This window comes from Cydia splendana, chromosome 2, assembly GCF_910591565.1.
Source record: "Cydia splendana chromosome 2, ilCydSple1.2, whole genome shotgun sequence".
Taxonomy (NCBI): Eukaryota; Metazoa; Arthropoda; class Insecta; order Lepidoptera; family Tortricidae; genus Cydia; species Cydia splendana.
In genome coordinates, this window is record NC_085961.1 from 6,879,606 (window position 1) to 6,897,888 (window position 18,283).

Consider the following 18,283-nt stretch of genomic DNA (forward strand, 5'->3'; position numbering starts at 1 on the left):
TAGCACACGTATGTTCCAGGAAGGCAGTTAACAGAGAAAAATGTCGGCGTGTTGTGAAGCTCATCACCAATCACTACATTGATGACCACGACTTGAAACGGATTAGGTGCTAATGCCATACTTTGAACCACATGAATACTCGTTTCACATTACTTTTGGTTTTACACGATAACTCTTACTTATTTAAATAAGTCAAACATTTTAGTACAACTCAAACTTAGATCATAGATGATAGAATTAACCACAACGAGTACCTACGGATCAAGTAAGTCATCTTAAGTAATTAAATGATTTATTATAATAAATAATATGTGCAAAATATAATCATTATGCTCATTATAACAAATCAAATTGTAGACCTATCCAAATGATTGATTCTATATCAGTAATTTTAAAAATGCTTGATAATTATACACTGGGGAAATTTTATCGAAAAACTATCGATGCGCAAATAATAGCTACATATGGCTTTCGTGGTCACACCTCAGGAGTCAAGAATACATTGAATATCTGAATTAAAATAAGAAGACTAAAACAATATAAATTTAGATAGGTACGTCGTGCATTTATTTGCATATTATATTGGGTAGGTAATTAAATATAATCCGATGAAGATTTATTGAATAAGCCCAACTTGAAGAAGCGCGCCAATATAATTTCATCAGCTAGATTGTGACACGTTCTATCAACCATATATCATCCCACGGAGTATTGATCGATGGAGTCCTCGCAAAATTGAATGGTCTGCGATTCCATCGCGGCAAAGAGGATTTCTTCCTTAGAGACAAAAGATCTCATTTATTTTTTTACGACCAAATACGTTGAGTAATAAAGGAACTGTAATAACTAGAAGGGATATCATTTCATATTGGTATGTGTTTTATAAGTTGATTTATTGCCTATATAAGGTATGTGTTGAACTGAGATTGCGTTTGATTGGACAAGTATTTTCTTGACAAATCAAAGAGCATTCGAACTATTGTTATTCGAACTTCAAACGTGTTCTGTTCACTGAGTAACAAACGTTGGCAAATAAGATATACACCCAATTAGTTACACAATTGATGTTTACCTTAACTTTCTTGTAAGTAGGTATAGTTACTTGTCCTAACTTTAGTACCTACTTACAAATATTAAAATAGTCACGCCTATAGCAATAGTCACCTATCACGCAAAAAAATAGGTACCTAGGTTTATTTCAGACACTTACAAGCAACTTATTTAATATCTATTAATTAAAGTGGCTTAATCACTGTCTTGAGATAAGTATGTATATCGATACCTTTTTGATTTTTTGTTGCATGAAATGATTGTCTCACTAAATGATTGTAAACTATCATTTTACCAATCCAGGATATATTTGGCCCGCCGCGTCGCGCAAGGTCACATCAGTCGGATCGGACGTTAGGCAGCGAGCGGTGCGCCGCGTTCCCGCGCGGCCGCGCCGCGTTCGCGCGCGCTATGAGGGCGTGTTGAGAGCGTGAGGCCGGCGCGATCCGCGCGCGCCCTGTTTGAACAGGCATCGCGTCGCCATCACGCGGCGCTGCGTCGCGCCGGCTGTTTGGCCAGGCCTTAAGAGCTAGCCACGGCAACAGGTATGCAATTTATAGAGCAACGAAATCCCTCTAGTTAGTATGCCATACTATCATTATTAATTAATACCGGCGCCTGGCAGCTGTTTAGCGGTGGGTGTGGGAGTGGATGGGTAACAAAGTGGTTGTAAAATCAATTGAAGGTGTTATAGAGCTCTGTGTTTGGTGTGATATAATAGCTAATTATGTATGTATTTAATTAAAATATAACAATGCCAGGCGTTTTATTTGGGGGCAAAGCAGTGCCAGGTGATGAAAATACACAATCACTTGTGCGCCTGCAGGAAGATCACGAGCAAATTTCACCTGACTCACAATTACTTTACGCATAGTGTCGTATATGTCTTCTACCTTTTCCTAACACATACCTAGGCGTAATTGAACAGAGTAGTACTGTTATTTATTCTGTGACAGAGTACAAAAAGTAGAGGGATTTCGGTGCTCTATAAATTGCATACCTATTTCCGTGGCTAGCTCTCCGGCTATTGTATTGTACCAACTGCGCTACTACGGAGGCTTGCGAAGCGTGCAAACCTTTCCATTTTCATTTATATATTACACGCCCTAGGAAGTCACACAGCAACATCTACCATAAGAACATAATATTGACGGAGAGGAGATGATAAAAATTTCCATTTTTGTCGTTATAAAAATTTCTGCCACAGACGTCACTGCTTGATTACATAATAATTTAGTGATAATAATGCCAATTTATAAATCAATAAGCGTTACCTGTAATAATCGCTTAACGGACACGGTGTATGGAGTTTAGAGTTCTACAAATATTTAATTCTAAAATATTTCGCATTATTTATGAAGCGGCTTAAAGTCTGCTCCATTATCTATCAATTATAGGCACCTAAGTTTCCTAAATCTCCTACCTTCAAAGGTATAGTGTGTGTTCGTCGTTCAATATCTAAGTAAATGCCTATTAACGGAACTATTTTAAATACATAATGTACATTTTAGGCAAAGTGTAACTAAAAGAATAAACCTTCAATAAACTTAAGTTGTTTTAGTATAAAAGGCAAGTAAAACACAAACAGATGGACCGCATTACATAAACATGCTAGTGAAATGGAAATCAGTCGGATCCCAAGCGGCAAACACTTGTGTGAAAATGGGACAGTGACATATTTAGGGTTCTGGAAGGTCATCTTACAAATTTAGCAGTAAAATTATAAAGATTATTGTTACAAATAAAATTTCAGGGTGTGTTCACAACACCAACCGACGATCTTGTCAAGATAACAGTAAACGGTGGCGGGAGAGGCGGCGGAGCACGCAAAAGTATTAAATTACAGGGGTCTCGAAGCCGAAAATAATAAAATTATATTCGGCGTTGAGGCCGTGGAGCTCAAAGTATCTTCAAAGACCTTTTGAAGAGTCTCAGACACCCCACAGGAGACCTGGCAGCTTCCTCGCTCAACTCATCCATCTAGAGAAGAAATTCTGACATTTACTTTAGTTCCGTTCCACTTAACACCTACGTATAAAAAAGATTTTGATCCTAGTAACATTATTTGTTTCAAGATCTTTTCGAATTTCGGTACTTATACTTAAGGAAACCCGAAAATATCTTCGTCCAAGGAATAAAATGTCTTGTACTTTCTAACTTACTTACTAACCAAAAGTTAACTACCGTTATATACCTGTATAATTGTATATAGGTAGTTACGTTTGTTGAGATATTATGGTTCTTGTTTAAAAAAAAAATTCTTCTGTAGGTACAGTTTTAGTTTATTTTTTATTATTAGAGTAAATCAAATTATGTTATTCATATTATTATTTACTATTTTAAATAGGAATTTGACATTGATATACATTAACAAAACTTATACAAACTATTATTAAAATTATGTATAAACTAAATAAATTAAAACTAATAAAATAAATATTTACTTACATTTCCAATTTATCAAAACTCCTGACGTGGTTGGCGATGACTCATACGATACCATAATATATACACATAATACATTTTAGGGTACCTAATATTTAAAAGGTTTGACACGCGCGCCAATTAAATTGTCTCACGAAAGAGGATGCCGAAGACGGTGCGAAGTGGCGGCAAAAACACACAATGGGCTCAGAAACAGTAGATGAAACACAACCTAACTGGGAAGACGGACGAAAATGAGAGAGCAAGAGAGAAGGAGGGAGGGCGAGAGGGAAAGAATATAAAATATTTAGATATAAAGAGAGGATAAAATATTTTTTTTTAATTAATCATTGAAAAATCTACCCACCAAGCCCAAGATCATATTGTTGATCATATGTATTGTTTTTAAGGACACACTTTTCATTAAAATAAGGTAAGTCACCTTTAGCCCTAACTAGGAGTTTCAAGACAAAATCTGAATTCAAGCAAATTCTCTAGCGTCCCTTGAATGTCATGCCGATCCCTAAATAATTGGGTTAAGGAAGGTAACGATGAAAGGAATTCTAAGACATCTTACATGTATTTAGGGGCCAATCTTCAACATTGCTTGCCGACATTTTACCTTCCCTTAACCCGGACAACATTTAATAGGAAAATAAAAGTTGCAAAAGTGTCTATACTGATATAGTAAATATTTTATACAATATAGAGCTTTTCAATCGAGTAATTTTATATTGCAATTTTACACGTTTATGTAGGTACCTATATTATAAAAGAAAAATACCTAATAAAAACTATATTTGCAAGGGCAGTATAACCAAATCAATAAAAGGTTTAAGTTGGCACGATATAAAAAAAATAATTTATTTTAATTTATTGTCAGTTGAATATCAATACCCTGCATACTGCATACCTTAGTATTGTTTTAGTAGAATAGCTAGGGATATATGTATCCGAGGGATCTGACCAGCAAAATTTTAAACAGAAGTACGCCGGGACGGGCCCTCTCTAGGACCGTTTGTTCAAAATTGAATGTTAATAATTTGCTTCGCGCGCGCTTTCGATTACTTATTCGTAATAATTGTATCTATTGAGTTCCTCGGACACATCTCAAATTAATAGGGTTGAAAATACTACTAAGAGTTTCTTTATATCTCTAACTCTACAGCACCCCAGACTTTAATATCTGTTAATTTTAAGACCGTGTTCCAAATAAATTATTTTCATTTTTTTACACAATTCAATAAATTGAAACAGTGGCCATAACGTTTAAATCAATTTCACAAGATTTCAAAGTGGTTGCCATCTGTTCTATAAAAAAAATTGATTAAATCACCTTTCTGAAGACGACATTTGATTTCAAAAGGTTTCCATTCCTTTTGTCGCTCGTTTCTTATATTGGTCCCCTCTCTTTGAAGGGCCATCAACGCAATTTACTGGAATAATTAGCTTTTTGATTTAATATGTTTTTTGTGAAATTAGCAATCAAATATTTTAAAACTTTAGCAGACAAAAAAAAAAGCTGTTTATTATTTTATTTCAAAGCACGAAAACCTTAGCAACGTATTTAATGTTAACTCTTCGGGTTTCGATTTCTGATAAGAGTTATCATTTTGCATTGACATAAAATGTCCAAGTGCTTGACATCGGTCCATCAGTTACCATGGACAGTCTACTATTTAAATTACTTTTGATTTTTTATGCATTTCAGTCCAGTTTGCAATCAAACAAAACAAGGCAAAACACTTACATGTATATTTTTTGTAAATATAAAATCTATTGACTTAAAATATTTGTTACGGATTATACACAGTTATTGTGCCCAAATAAAATAATTATCTGAACATTTTTATGTTTCATGAATAATTCTGTTTTTGATTTATTGCCAACGCAAGCAATCAACAACAACACAAGAACCTGATTGCAAATACGTCATCCACCACTATGACTTTATAATAGTTAGTATTAGATAGCAGCCAATCCCCGCAATCATTTCCCATTCGAATCGTAATCAAAAACCCGCGTACATTCTAATTTCCCTCAGGAAGCTTACGTAGTTATAATGTATAACTATGACGCCTTCAATCTGTTTAATCAGTAAACACCCTTCTTAATTAACAGTGTCGTGAATGGGGTGCTAATGCTCGGTGATTATGCCTTTACGTGTGACGACGGCGGGTGCAAAAGTGGTCCGGTGCGAGGCTTTTATTTTAGCATGTTTACCTACCAATACGTAGGTGTAAAGGTAGGAGTTAGCTGTAAAGGACCGACTAACTATAGCGGGATTGGCTTGACGTAATGTAACCAGAAATGTGTCGTACTTATGTCTTGATTTTTGTCGGAATTTTCGCTGTGGTGAGAAGGTTCGCTCATTCAAATAAATAAATAAATAAAAATTGTATTTTACTGAAACTTTTTTAAATAAAGGGCTTTTTAATTTATTTTATAAAGGCCCCTAACTGCCTCTATGTAAATACACCGCACTGGTGTAGGCGACACATAAAATTACAAACAAGTAAAACACAACCTATTAAGCTTTGTGATGCACAGGCCCTTATAACGCTTACGTATAATATTCGGTAATTGTAATTACTACACTAATCTATAAATCAAAGCGCAACGCGGCTACGTAAAATTTACATCAATCAAATATAATTGAGCTTTTGTTTATAAACAAGTATTCAAATAAAAAAGAAATACACACACTGACGTTTGACGTCCCCCGGCAATTTACATTTTAAAAAAGTGTATACCTATTAATTTTACGAATACATGAGCCCGACATGCATCTACATCAGTAATGCAGCCCTGTGAGTGTGGGTGACTCATAAGGTGGCGTCGATCAGCTGTAATACGGAAGGCTATAATTTGAAAGATCGCCATCGCCAGAAGTCATAAGTGTCATTGACTTTTATTTAAGTATCCAGTAGCAACAATATTTCTCATCGTTCTATTGGCCGAGCGGCTACGTCTCTACGGGAAACACCAAACTACGCCTGCGCGCTTGGCCAGTTTCGTCCAAGAGTCACTCAACAAATGTTTCTGCTGACAGTTTACTTTGATTGTGATTTTGAATGTTTATATTTACTTAGATTTAGATAGTAATAGTTTATACGTTTATTTTTATGAATTTAGGCTTTTCCGTTCTTGTGTATAGCATAATTTTCGGCACCGTACCCGTTGCCTACTATGGAATGCTGTGTGTGTAACAAAATTTTTTCATCTCCCAGAGGCCTACACAATCATCAATCGCGAATTCATCAGGTTCGTATCCTCCCAATAAGAATATACACGCCAAGTTCCATAAACCTCAGCACTCCCACGCCCTCATCCAATGCCAAAGCTCCACTTCAGACTCTACTTGGGCAGCTCAAACAGACAACGCCATTAATAAAACGCGTGCCTCGCGGTGCAAGATCCGCAGTAGCAGAAGCACTTACCGAGACTATCAATAAGTGCGTTCGGCACAATAACGCAGAAGAATGGTACAATCTTTTAAACTTTTCGTACAAAGTCCTCCACGTATCCGAGCTCCAAAACATTAATATATCGCTTACTCAACAGATCAGAAATAATACCCAAACTCCGAACATGCCCACGCCTAATATACGTCCTGGATGCAATACCTACTAATAAATATAACCTGTTTGAGAAGGTCGAGGAGAAAATTCACGATGGTGACCTTAAGGGTGCAACTCGGTTACTCTTCTCCAACGACACTATGGCACCTGATACACCCGAAACCGCGGCCGCTCTACAGTCCAAACACCCGCCAGGCCCTTCCACCCCTATTTTCGTGGACCCCCCATCTGACCCTTCGGCATGTCTCCAAGCCACTGACAAAGACATTTTAGCAGCTCTGCTATCGTTCCCAAAAGGGTCTGCATCCGGCCTAGACGGCATTTCCCCTCAGCATCTGATTGACCTCACCAATTATGGCAGCGGTGTAACTGGTGAGCACCTTGTCTCCAGCATTACAAAATTAATCAATCTTATGCTGATGGGAGATATGTGTCAAGAGGTGACGTCGGTAATTTATGGGGCGAACCTCATTGCCCTCTCAAAAAAAGACGGTGGCGTACGCCCTATCGCCGTAGGGTCGACTTTACGGCGATTAGCGGCCAAAGTGTGTGTCCGGCTAACACGCAAAAAACTACAAAATCTTTTTGAACCTATTCAGGTTGGCTTCGGCACACGCGGTGGCTGCGAGGCGGCGGTCCATGCCGTACGCACCTTCGTACAAAGCGACGCATGTGAGGTACTTTTAAAATTAGACGTACAGAACGCCTTTAATTCAGTGAATAGAGACACCCTGCTGAACGAAATTAAAATGACGGTTCCGGAAATTTATAACTTTTTACTACAGTGTTATCACTGTCCATCCAAATTAATGCACAAAAACAATGAGATCCTTTCGGCAGTGGGTTGTCAGCAGGGTGATCCCTTCGGTCCAGCCATATTTAGTTTGACAATTAATTCAATAATTCACAGTCTAAATTCCAAATCAAACGTGTGGTACCTTGACGATGGGACTCTAGGTGGCGATTCACAGACTGTCTTAGCAGATTTAATACAAGTTAAAAATAAGTTTAAAGATATTGGGTTGGCATTAAATTTCAATAAATGTGAATTATATATTTCCGACAATGTAGATTCTTCGTCGGCATCCCAAATTATTCAAAGTTTTAATAACATCGCGCCATCCATCAAAAATAAATCTAAAGACAGTCTACATCTTCTCGGAGCACCCATCTTCAATGAAGCCATCCCTCCCCTTCTGAGTAAATCTATTTCAAAATTTAGTGACTATTCGGACCGCCTTCTCAAAATTAGCAGTCATTCTGCACTGTTTATTCTAAAATTTTGTTTACTCATTCCAAAATTCACCTACCTGCTCCGCTGTTGTCCTATCTGGAAATACCCCCATCTACTCCGACCTCTTGACCTACTTTTAAAATCCCAAATTGAATCAATTTTGAACATCCGATTTAGCGAGCAGGCATGGACTCAAGCCACCTTACCGATAAGGTATGGTGGCTTGGGTACCCGTAAAATTTCAAGTGTAGCTTTACCAGCATTCTTGGCCTCAATTCATAGCACCTCCGATCTCGCAGGTAATATTCTCAAAGCCTCTCCGGCTGCAAACTGCGAGATCGCGTGCCTAGTTGAGGCGTCGAATGCTTGGCTAGCTGGACCGAGTCAAAATTTTCCGTCTCGACCGAAGATACAAAGGGCCTGGGATAACATAGCTTCAGTCTCTACTCTAAACTCACTTCTGGACACCGCGACAGGCAGGGATCGAGCGAGGCTTCTGGCTTCATCTAGGCCAGAGTCGGGTCAGTGGCTACACGCGTACCCCTCGCCTAACACCGGCACCTTTATAGTCCCAGGGACGCTACGCATAGCCGCTGGTCTCCGGCTAGGTGTTGCTGTCTGTGCCGACCACAACTGCGCTTCATGTGGATCTGAAGTGGATAGCCTCGGTCACCACGGGCTCGCCGGTCCGGCCGCTCTTCGGGTGCCGGCCGCCTGTCTCGCCATTCCGCCCTCAATGACATCCTGAGAAGGGCGCTCGTCAGTGCCGGCGTTCCCGCCGCCCTGGAGCCCCAAATAGTGCGGAACGACGGTAAGCGCCCTGACGGGATGTCATTGATTCCCTGGAAGATGGGTCGTGCGTTGGTATGGGACGCCACTTGCGCTGACACGGTAGCGGCGTCCTACGTCCCATCGACCAGCAGGCGTGCTGGCGCGGCGGCGGACACTCGGGAGCGTCAAAAGGTAGCTAAATACAGCTGTCTCGGCGCTCAATACGAATTCGTCGCATTTGGCGTCGAGACGCTTGGTTCGTGGGGCAGAGGTGCACCGATGCTCCATAAGGCGCTCGGGAAACGGCTGAGGGAGGCAACGAGCGACCCCCGCGCGGGCAGCTTTCTCGCGCAGAGAATTGCCATCGCAATCCAGCGCGGGAACGCTGCCTGCGTGTTGGGCACCCTCCCGAGGGCACCAAATTTTGATAGGTATTTTTAATTTTTAGTTTTAGTTAATTTAGTTGTAGTTACTTTTAGTTTTATATTCCTGTTTATGTCTTTTAGTATTCAAATTGTCTTACTACTAATAATAAATGTAGCAAATGCAGGTATAGTATAGATACCTACTTGAATAAATGAAGTATACGTACATATATACCTAATTGTAAAATTGTTATCAAAGGCAATCTTCTGAAAATCATCAAATAAAAAAAGAGACAATAACAAGATATTATCCAAAACTTGTAAATTGATGCCATGTATTACATTTGTTGGCACTTTGATATGAAACGGAGTACAATTTTATTGTAATAGCAGACAATATGGCAAACACAGAACAATACAATGAAATTACGACGGTTCCATACCAAATGGGCCATCACGGCTTACATTGTTCATTTTTGTCTCACTTTTCCTTTATATTTCCAAGTATTCGTTCAAATTTCAACCAATCTCAGTATTTGTTTTTATATGTAACATTTTTGTGTAAATAATTAGCCATAAAAATCCAGATTATTTTGGCTGTCCCTATTTTATTATTTAGTTATAGTTTTAAAGTTAAAGTTTAAAATTATATTGTGTCTACTCTTACAAATTTCACAACAATTTAATGTTTAACAACAAAATAATAAATATAATGGACTAAGTATCGTCACCGACAATTTGTTACAGCTATAATTAATTATCTTTTAATAATGAAAGGTAAATATTCCGGATTTGACTGACATCATAAATTTTATCTGTACCTATGCCAATACAAATTACAAAAAAATACGAAAAGACAGTGGGGTTTTGTGTATTGGGGAGTCGCACGTCAGCCACTAGGACGTTAACGTTAAGTAGGTATAAAGTTTAAAAATCACACGCAAAATTTTCTACATTTTCCAAATTTACCTACTAATTTCACAGCGGAACAACCCAGACTAATTTGGCACACTAGTGCATCGCAGGTGTATGCAAGATTCCTTGTAGCGTAAACATTAAGAACATCCGCTCTACATTCTCAGATAAGCACCAAGTTAGTGGTCGAGGAAAGAGCCCAAGCTGCCGACATTGTAAAGCAAAACGTATATTCCTAGGATTCTGGTTATCTGTATGCAGATTTTGTATAAGTTAATGAGCTAAATAAGTCATGTAAATTTAATGTACCTACAGGATAGTAATGGAATCACTTTAATATCTATCCGTCCGTCTATCCATTTACAAGATGTTAAAAACGTATAGGCTGAAGTCACTGGTTAAGCTTATCAAAGCAGGTTAAAGGAATTAATGCCGCCGTCACAAATTATCAATATCACCTGACAAACAAATAAGAAGAAAGATTATTAAAAAAATACTCAGTTAATAACTGTATAACATTGCTTCGGTAATGCGAAGGAGTTAAAGCTAAAGGTTAGTGTTTGTACTTTTTGTTAAATTCACCGTCAGTAAACTTTTACAACGTTGTCGTTGTAACTTTCCACGACATTAACTCTCGCAGCTTACACGTTTTCTCAAAGCGACAAAGTTCTAGACTGCATACATTATGGACATGACCTCGATAAATAGAAGTATATAAGGATCCACATCTCGTTCCCTTTTCCCTCGCTCTTTACTGATTAAACCCTAAAATAAATAATGAAGACAGGGGCCCGTAATAGTTAATTGAATTAACAGCTAGGTTTACGTATTTTATTAAGTACCTAAGCTTTTGTGAAAAAAAAAACGCTTAGTACTTGCAACACAATCATCAAATATTTTATGTACAATGGTAAAATTGATTGGCTGTCACAGAACGTGACCAAATCCATTTTTACTACTAAATTCGGGCTAGGATTTACGATTGACGGGTAAAAGTAAGACAATGATCGGGCGACACAATTTTAGAAATAATATTATTAATTCTACGAACTGATATAATTTTATTCGTCGCACATTGTATATTAATTTATTGCCTCAAATGTACCTGGTCTTTGGCTGAAATACACAAAAACAATTTACAGCCTTTCCTAAAGCTTAATATTCTTAAAATCCTTGGCCGCTCACTGCCGATATTGAGCGTCAAAGTTCCAAATAACGAGTTTATCTCGCTTTTATATATTAAAAAATCCGCCCATTATTCAATTATAATATTTCAAACCAGGGTTCCAAATACATGGAAGGTTTAACTTTTTAATTAAAAGGACGAGGACCGCGTGACCTTTTTCCATTGATGACGATAGAACCGGCAATTCAGCAATTCATACGCAGATTTATTATTGAGATATACTTAATAGCGCTTTGTTAGAGCAAATTGCGTGTGACACCTGCGGGTTAAATATCAATTAAATGGGTATGTGCTTTGTATAACACTTTAGTCAGATGTTAATTATTTTGTCAATTATTGTGTGCACGGCAAAGAAAAAATACCGGACAAGTTCGAGTCGGACTCGCCCACCGAGGGTTTCGTACTTTTTAGTATTTGTTGTTATAGCGGCAACATCATCTGTGAAAAATTCAACTGTCTAGCTATCACGGTTCATGAGATACAGCCTGGTGACAGACAGACAGTGGAGTCTCAGTAATAGGGTCCCGTTTTTACCCTTTGGGTACCGAACCCTAAAAAACAGCTATAGTCTGTGCGAAAATTATATTCCACGACTCTTTTCTTTCCGCATAGACTCTATCGCAAAACTAATGTGGCATTCAGATTGGTACGATTTAGCCGACGATTTGGTTAAATCGTACCATTAACATTTAAATGGCACCCATTTAGTATTTTGCATGTTTATTGCTCACTTTAAGTTTACATACCAAATATTTCTTGCCAGAAACTGAAATCGTCCTGATCTCTTCTTCTCTTCTTCCTCGCTTTATCCCGGCATTTTTGCTACGGCTCACGATGGGAGCCTAGGGTCCGCTTGACAACTAATCCAAGAATTGACGTAGGTACTAGTTTTTAAGAAAGCGACTACCATCTGACCCAACTTGTCAGAGGGGAAACTAGGCCTTATTGGGATTAGTCCGGATTCCTCACGATGTTTTACTTCACCGAAAAGCAACTGGTAAATATCAAATGATATTTCGTACCGTACATAAGTTCCGAAAAACTCATTGGTACGAGCCGGGGTTTGAACTCGCGACCTCCGGATTGAAAGTCGCACGCTCTTACCGCTAGGCTTATATAAACACAAATTATGTTGAAAAAGGCGCATAAAAAATGTATCAAGTTCCACGAAAATATATTTTTTTCTCTTTTGTGTTAGTTTTACCAGTATAATTTGGCTTTGATGGGTGTATTACGTGTAAATAAAGTAGATTGTTTAATGGGAAATAATCTGCTCTAAAAATACATCAGTAAGAAAAAAAGATCTGCTGGAATCCCTTTTTTGTACGAAATAAATGCCCCAAAAAAGAAGTATTTCGGAGCAAACAAAAAATCGAGCGTTCAATCATTTTATGTACAAAAACTTTTTAATTAAAACTTAGATTTGATGTACCTAATGAATGCCAAGCGTTTTAGCGGATAATATTTTTTAAGAGAAAAGCTTTACATAATTGAGTTTTTATCTCATCGCGCTCCTGGTTTGTGCCCTTTGTAAAGTTTTTAATTGCTTATCACAGTTTTCGTAATATAATAATTCAAAATAGGGAAAAAGAATATTTTAGCTTACATAGTTGTTTCGCTAAAAAAGTGGACAAGTTTGAAATAATTCGAATACACCATTAAGATGCTGCAAAATACTCGTTGTAAATTCAACGGTGATATTACAGAGCTGTTATTGTTATCCATCTCGATAACAGACTGCGGGCTGCATATCTGAATGATGTCAATTAGTTATCGTGCGTCACGGTCGCGCCAATACATGTACGGACAAGTACGAGCGAAATGCACGATAACTGAATGACATCATTTAGATGTTAGTGTACGTTCGAATTGACCTGTAGGTCGATTTGTGTATGATCGTCCGTTAATATGACTATCACTATATCTTATAAAACAAAATCCCCCACTGCGTCTGTCTATTTGTATGTATGTATTTTCGCGATAAACTTAAAAACTGCTTAATCGATTTCCATGCGGTTGTCACCTATCAATACAGTGAATCTTGAGGTAGGTTTAGGTGTATAATTTGTTTAGGTTTACCCGTGCAAAGCCGGGGCGGGTTGCTACTTTATTTTTAAGTCGATAAGTTCTTATTTTGAGACGCAAACGTGCCCTATCAATCATAAAATACCGTCATATCAGGCCTTTTAACCGTCCCTTTGTACTTTGCTGCGCAAGGACTTTTATAATTAATTTCCAAACTCCTCAATTCGGGACGCCGACGCCTATTGTACGTAAAAGACAAAAAAAGACAATGAGAACATTAAAACGGGCAGTTACGTTTATGAAATCACTAGTTTATATTAATGTTTGTTATTGTCAATAAACTGGTATAAAATATACGAAACTTAATAAAATTTGATTTTTTTAGATATCTATATCAGTGGGTAACCGACGTAAAATATATGTTTATAATTTCCGCCTTATTACAAAAGAGTAAGGTGCTAAATATATCTCTGACGACGACTGTATAAACATATTTTATTCCAAGATTCTACCTTAAGGCCTAGCTAATACTGCCTGGAATTAGTATAATGATGGACATTAAAACCGGGCAAGTGCGAGTCGGACTCGCGCACGAGGGTTCCGTACCATAATGAAAAAATAAACGGAAAAAAAATGCAAAAAAAACGGTCACCCATCCAAGTACTGACCACGCCCGACGTTGCTTAACTTTGGTCAAAAATCACGTTTGTTGTATGGGAGCCCCATTTAAATCTTTATTTTATTCTGTTTTTAGTATTTGTTGTTATAGCGGCAACAGAAATACATCATCTGTGAAAATTTCAACTGTCTATCTATCTCTATCTATCTATATGTCTATCACGGTTCGTGAGATACAGCCTGGTGACAGACAGACGGACGGACGGACGGACGGATGGACAGCGAAGTCTTAGTAATAGGGTCCCGTTTTACCTTTTGGGTACGGAACCCTAAAAACGTCTTATTTCTATGTACGGTTTCTAGGTGGCCGAGATCTTAGAGCATTCATCTTAAGCCTTGGGAGTAGCGGATCAGCCCGCCTTGGCAGTCTGTTCTGATTCCCGACCAAGCGTAAAATCTCAATATAAATAGGAATATACGGCCCTGTAACGTTAACATAATAAATATGTATTAGGTACATACGACAGAACTAGATCTACAATAGCAATGAATGTGACTAGCGTTAGATTCCGTAAAACGGGGTCAACAGAAATCGCGGGGTGAATAGAGAAATTTTGAACTTTTTCTTTCAAGTTGTTATATTTAAAAACGTACATCTCTAAAATTAGATTTTTGGAATGCGTATATAGTAGACTATTTATTCTCTACATTGATACCAAAAGAACTTAATCAAACTGCCTAAAAGTTAGATTTTTTTAACTCTAAAGTAAGGTCTCGCCGAGGTAAGAAATGAAGCCTGTCTGAACTTTCATTTGTTCCAGCAGTAAATGTTTTGACATTAACTAAGTAGTTAAAAGTTAGCTAACCTGGTAATATAGTATCTCTAGTACCTAAATAATAAATAATATTACTAATTCTCTTTATAAAGAAACATTTTTTTTTGCAAAAAACTAATAACAAGCAATTTTACACGATAAAGGGGTCAGTGCACACGCATATGGGGTGAATAGTTACGCCATGGAGGGTGATTAGATACAACAAAGGGGTGTAAAGACACGCCTTGGGGGTTAAAAGACACGAAAAAATAATTTTGTGGGAAATAGCTGTTTAACAGATATATATACCATTTGCCAATAGAGTATCAGTATAATAATGACCAAATTTGATTCTATTCACCCCTTTCTTGTGTCTATCGACCCCGTTTTAAGGATATGGGCAAAACAGGTAGTTTTCTTTGATTTTCTCTGAATTGGGTAAGTAAAAATCTATTTCACAAATGCAAAATTGAAGAACTCACCAAGACTCAAACAATGATATCAAAATTTTTACTTTTATCATTTGGATTATTGGTGAAACTCGTCCTTGATGTTGAAAATCGTGTCTTTTCACTCCGTTTTACGCTACATAAGAAAAGCCAATCAGCACATAAATGTTTGTCATAAAAGAAGTACTACGCTTTTGCTACGGAAACTCTAAGAGGACCTTAGAAGTCCTAAAATACCTAACTAAAGAAATAAATAACTCTACATTATACAAAGTTAGGTAGGGTTGTCTATTGGCATTAAGTCCGCCATTTGTAATTTTTTCTTTGTGTGTGTAATAAACACCTTTATGTAAAACCCTTTTTATGTGCAAATAAATGATTATGATTATAAAGTTTAAATAAATAGAAAAAACCGGCCAAGTTCGAGTCGGACTCGCATTTCAAGGGTTCCGTACATTAAGTCCGACTCACGCTTGACTGCACATTTCTAATAGGTTTTCCTGACATCTATAGGTAAAGAACTATTATGTGTGTTTTTTTTCTATTTTCTTAAATAACTTCTAACCTATGTATTTTAAAATTATAAAAAAAATATATTTGAAATGTTCAAGATGAGTTATTTCATTTGATATCTAACACGATATAGTTTGAAAAACTTTATTTTTTAACTTTCTCATTTACCCCCCAAAAGTGCCCCCCATGTTTAAAATTAATTTGTTTACGTTACATGTCTATCTTTAGGTCACTAATTTACATATGTGTACCAAATTCCAACTTAATTGGTCCAGTAGTTTCCGAGAAAATAGGCTGTAACAGACGGACAGACAGACGCACGAGTGATCCTATAAGGGTTCCGTTTCTTCCTTTTGAGGTACGGAACCCTAAAAAGCGGTCAAAATAATCCAATTTAGTTATTTTTGTTTTTTATTTTCGTAAATAGTAATTATTTTTATATTTGAAAACATGTGACTACCTAAAGTTAACCGTGTTCGAATTGAATTGCCTAACGACACGGATATTAGGTACTTACCTATTTAAGTGCTTTTTGTACCAAACACACTGTTCCGGAAAATCGTTACTGTTATCCACATCATTTATAATATTAAATATTAAAACCACAACAATTTACTTGTTATAATAAGAATTATACAATTTAATTGTGAGACATAAAGGTTTTTGTTATAAATAATAATATATTATGCTTAATAATAAAAATGTTCTTCCTCAAAAAGAAAAAAAATATTCAAACGTTTTAACGTATGTATATTTAATATGTTTGTGTCTCACGCTCTCGCGGAAGTTTGTAGTTAAAATATCGATTCTCTCTAAAAATTACCACAACTTGGTAAAAGTAAAAAAAACGTCACATAACAGAGTTAATTTTATAATATAAATTAAGTAGGTACATAGTTTGAATACATTTTATTGCGCACCAGGGCTCGAATTAAATTACCAAGATACCTAAATTATTATACTTCTTGATACCTATCGCAATAATTATTACGTAAATAATACGATAAATATCGTGATAATTACTTAAAACCTATCCTTTAGTATCATGTGGGACACTTATGTAAAATATAAGCAAAACAAGACTTAGATTAGATTTAATACCTACCTTAGGTAAAACGGGTAAAACCAGTTAAATACTAATGCAAGAGTAGGGTCAGTGCCTAAAAGCACCAAAACATTCTTGTAGGGTAGCTTACTTTTTATTCAATTGATATTTCTTAATACCTTCTTCAAGTATATAACAAAATATATAAAAAAAAATGTTTTTTTATTTCTTATTGCAGGGAACAATCGTGCTTCAAAAATAATTAAACACTTCCTTTCCTTACCTGCTAATTTATCCAAAGAATGTCGATTTCATTTCCTTTAATATTTCACACAACTGTATCAACACTCCACATAAATACACTGAAAAAGTTTGAAGCATCCACTATCCATAAAAACTTGTGAAAGGCTTAACACTCGAGTTAACTCTTATGATACCGAGTTCACATCGTTACACTCCCGTACGTCATAAAATGGTGATCAAATACACGTCCTTGCGACACGGTACCCAGAAGGAGACTAATATACACAGCATCGCAGGGTTGACGCGGTGCCAGTGTGCGTGAAACCCCCATACTTACACAGTGTACAACAGAGATTGGGTGGAAGTGTGCGTGATTTTCTTTCCCTGTGTCCGTGATTTTCCGAGTACTGATAGTCGGCGATTATGAATGTGTGTACCCGATCACCTACAAGTGAAACGTGTATTGGTACCCGGGCAGTTCGCGCATGACCGAAAATCTTGAAAAATATATCCGTTTGGCGCTTTATTTGAATATTGCGCAGTGAATATGCGACGAATAAATTGTAAGTTCTTAATAAAAGTTTACAGTTTTTTTTTCGTAAGTACGGTTTGTATTGTAGTGATTATGATATTTTTCTTCCTCGCGTTATCCCGGCATTTTGCCACGGCTCATTAGAGCCGGGGGTCCGCTTGACAACTAATCCCATGATTTGACGTAGGCACTAGTTTTTACGAAAGCGACTGCCATCTGACCTTTCAACCCAGAGGAGAAACTAGGCCTTATTGGGATTAGTCCGGTTTCCTCACGATGTTTTCCTTCACCGAAAAGCGACTGGCAAATAGGAAATAATATTTCGTACATAAGTTCCGAAAAACTCATTGGTACGAGCCAGGGTTTGAACCCGCGCCCTCCGGATTGAAAGTCGCACGCTCTTACCGCTAGGCCACCAGCGCTCCAAAAGTAGTAGTAGTAGTAGTAGTAGTAGTGATAATGATATAAGCAGAAAAAAATATTCACGATATAGGTACAGGTAGGTAGCTAGGAATTT

General features: G+C 37.1%; 1 protein-coding gene and 1 long non-coding RNA gene across 2 annotated transcripts in view; one reads left to right on the forward strand and one right to left on the reverse strand.

The window, feature by feature from the left end:
• The window catches only part of LOC134802629 (zwei Ig domain protein zig-8-like), a 153,521-nt gene extending 135,745 nt beyond the window's left edge, over positions 1-17,776 (reverse strand). Inside the window, exon 1 of the mRNA XM_063775265.1 lies at positions 17,275-17,776. The gene's annotated coding sequence lies outside the window, so the exon portion shown is untranslated. The remainder of the gene's footprint in view (positions 1-17,274) is intronic.
• Positions 1-18,283, forward strand: part of LOC134802917 (uncharacterized) — a 428,476-nt gene that overhangs the window by 252,732 nt on the left and 157,461 nt on the right. The window lies entirely within an intron of this gene.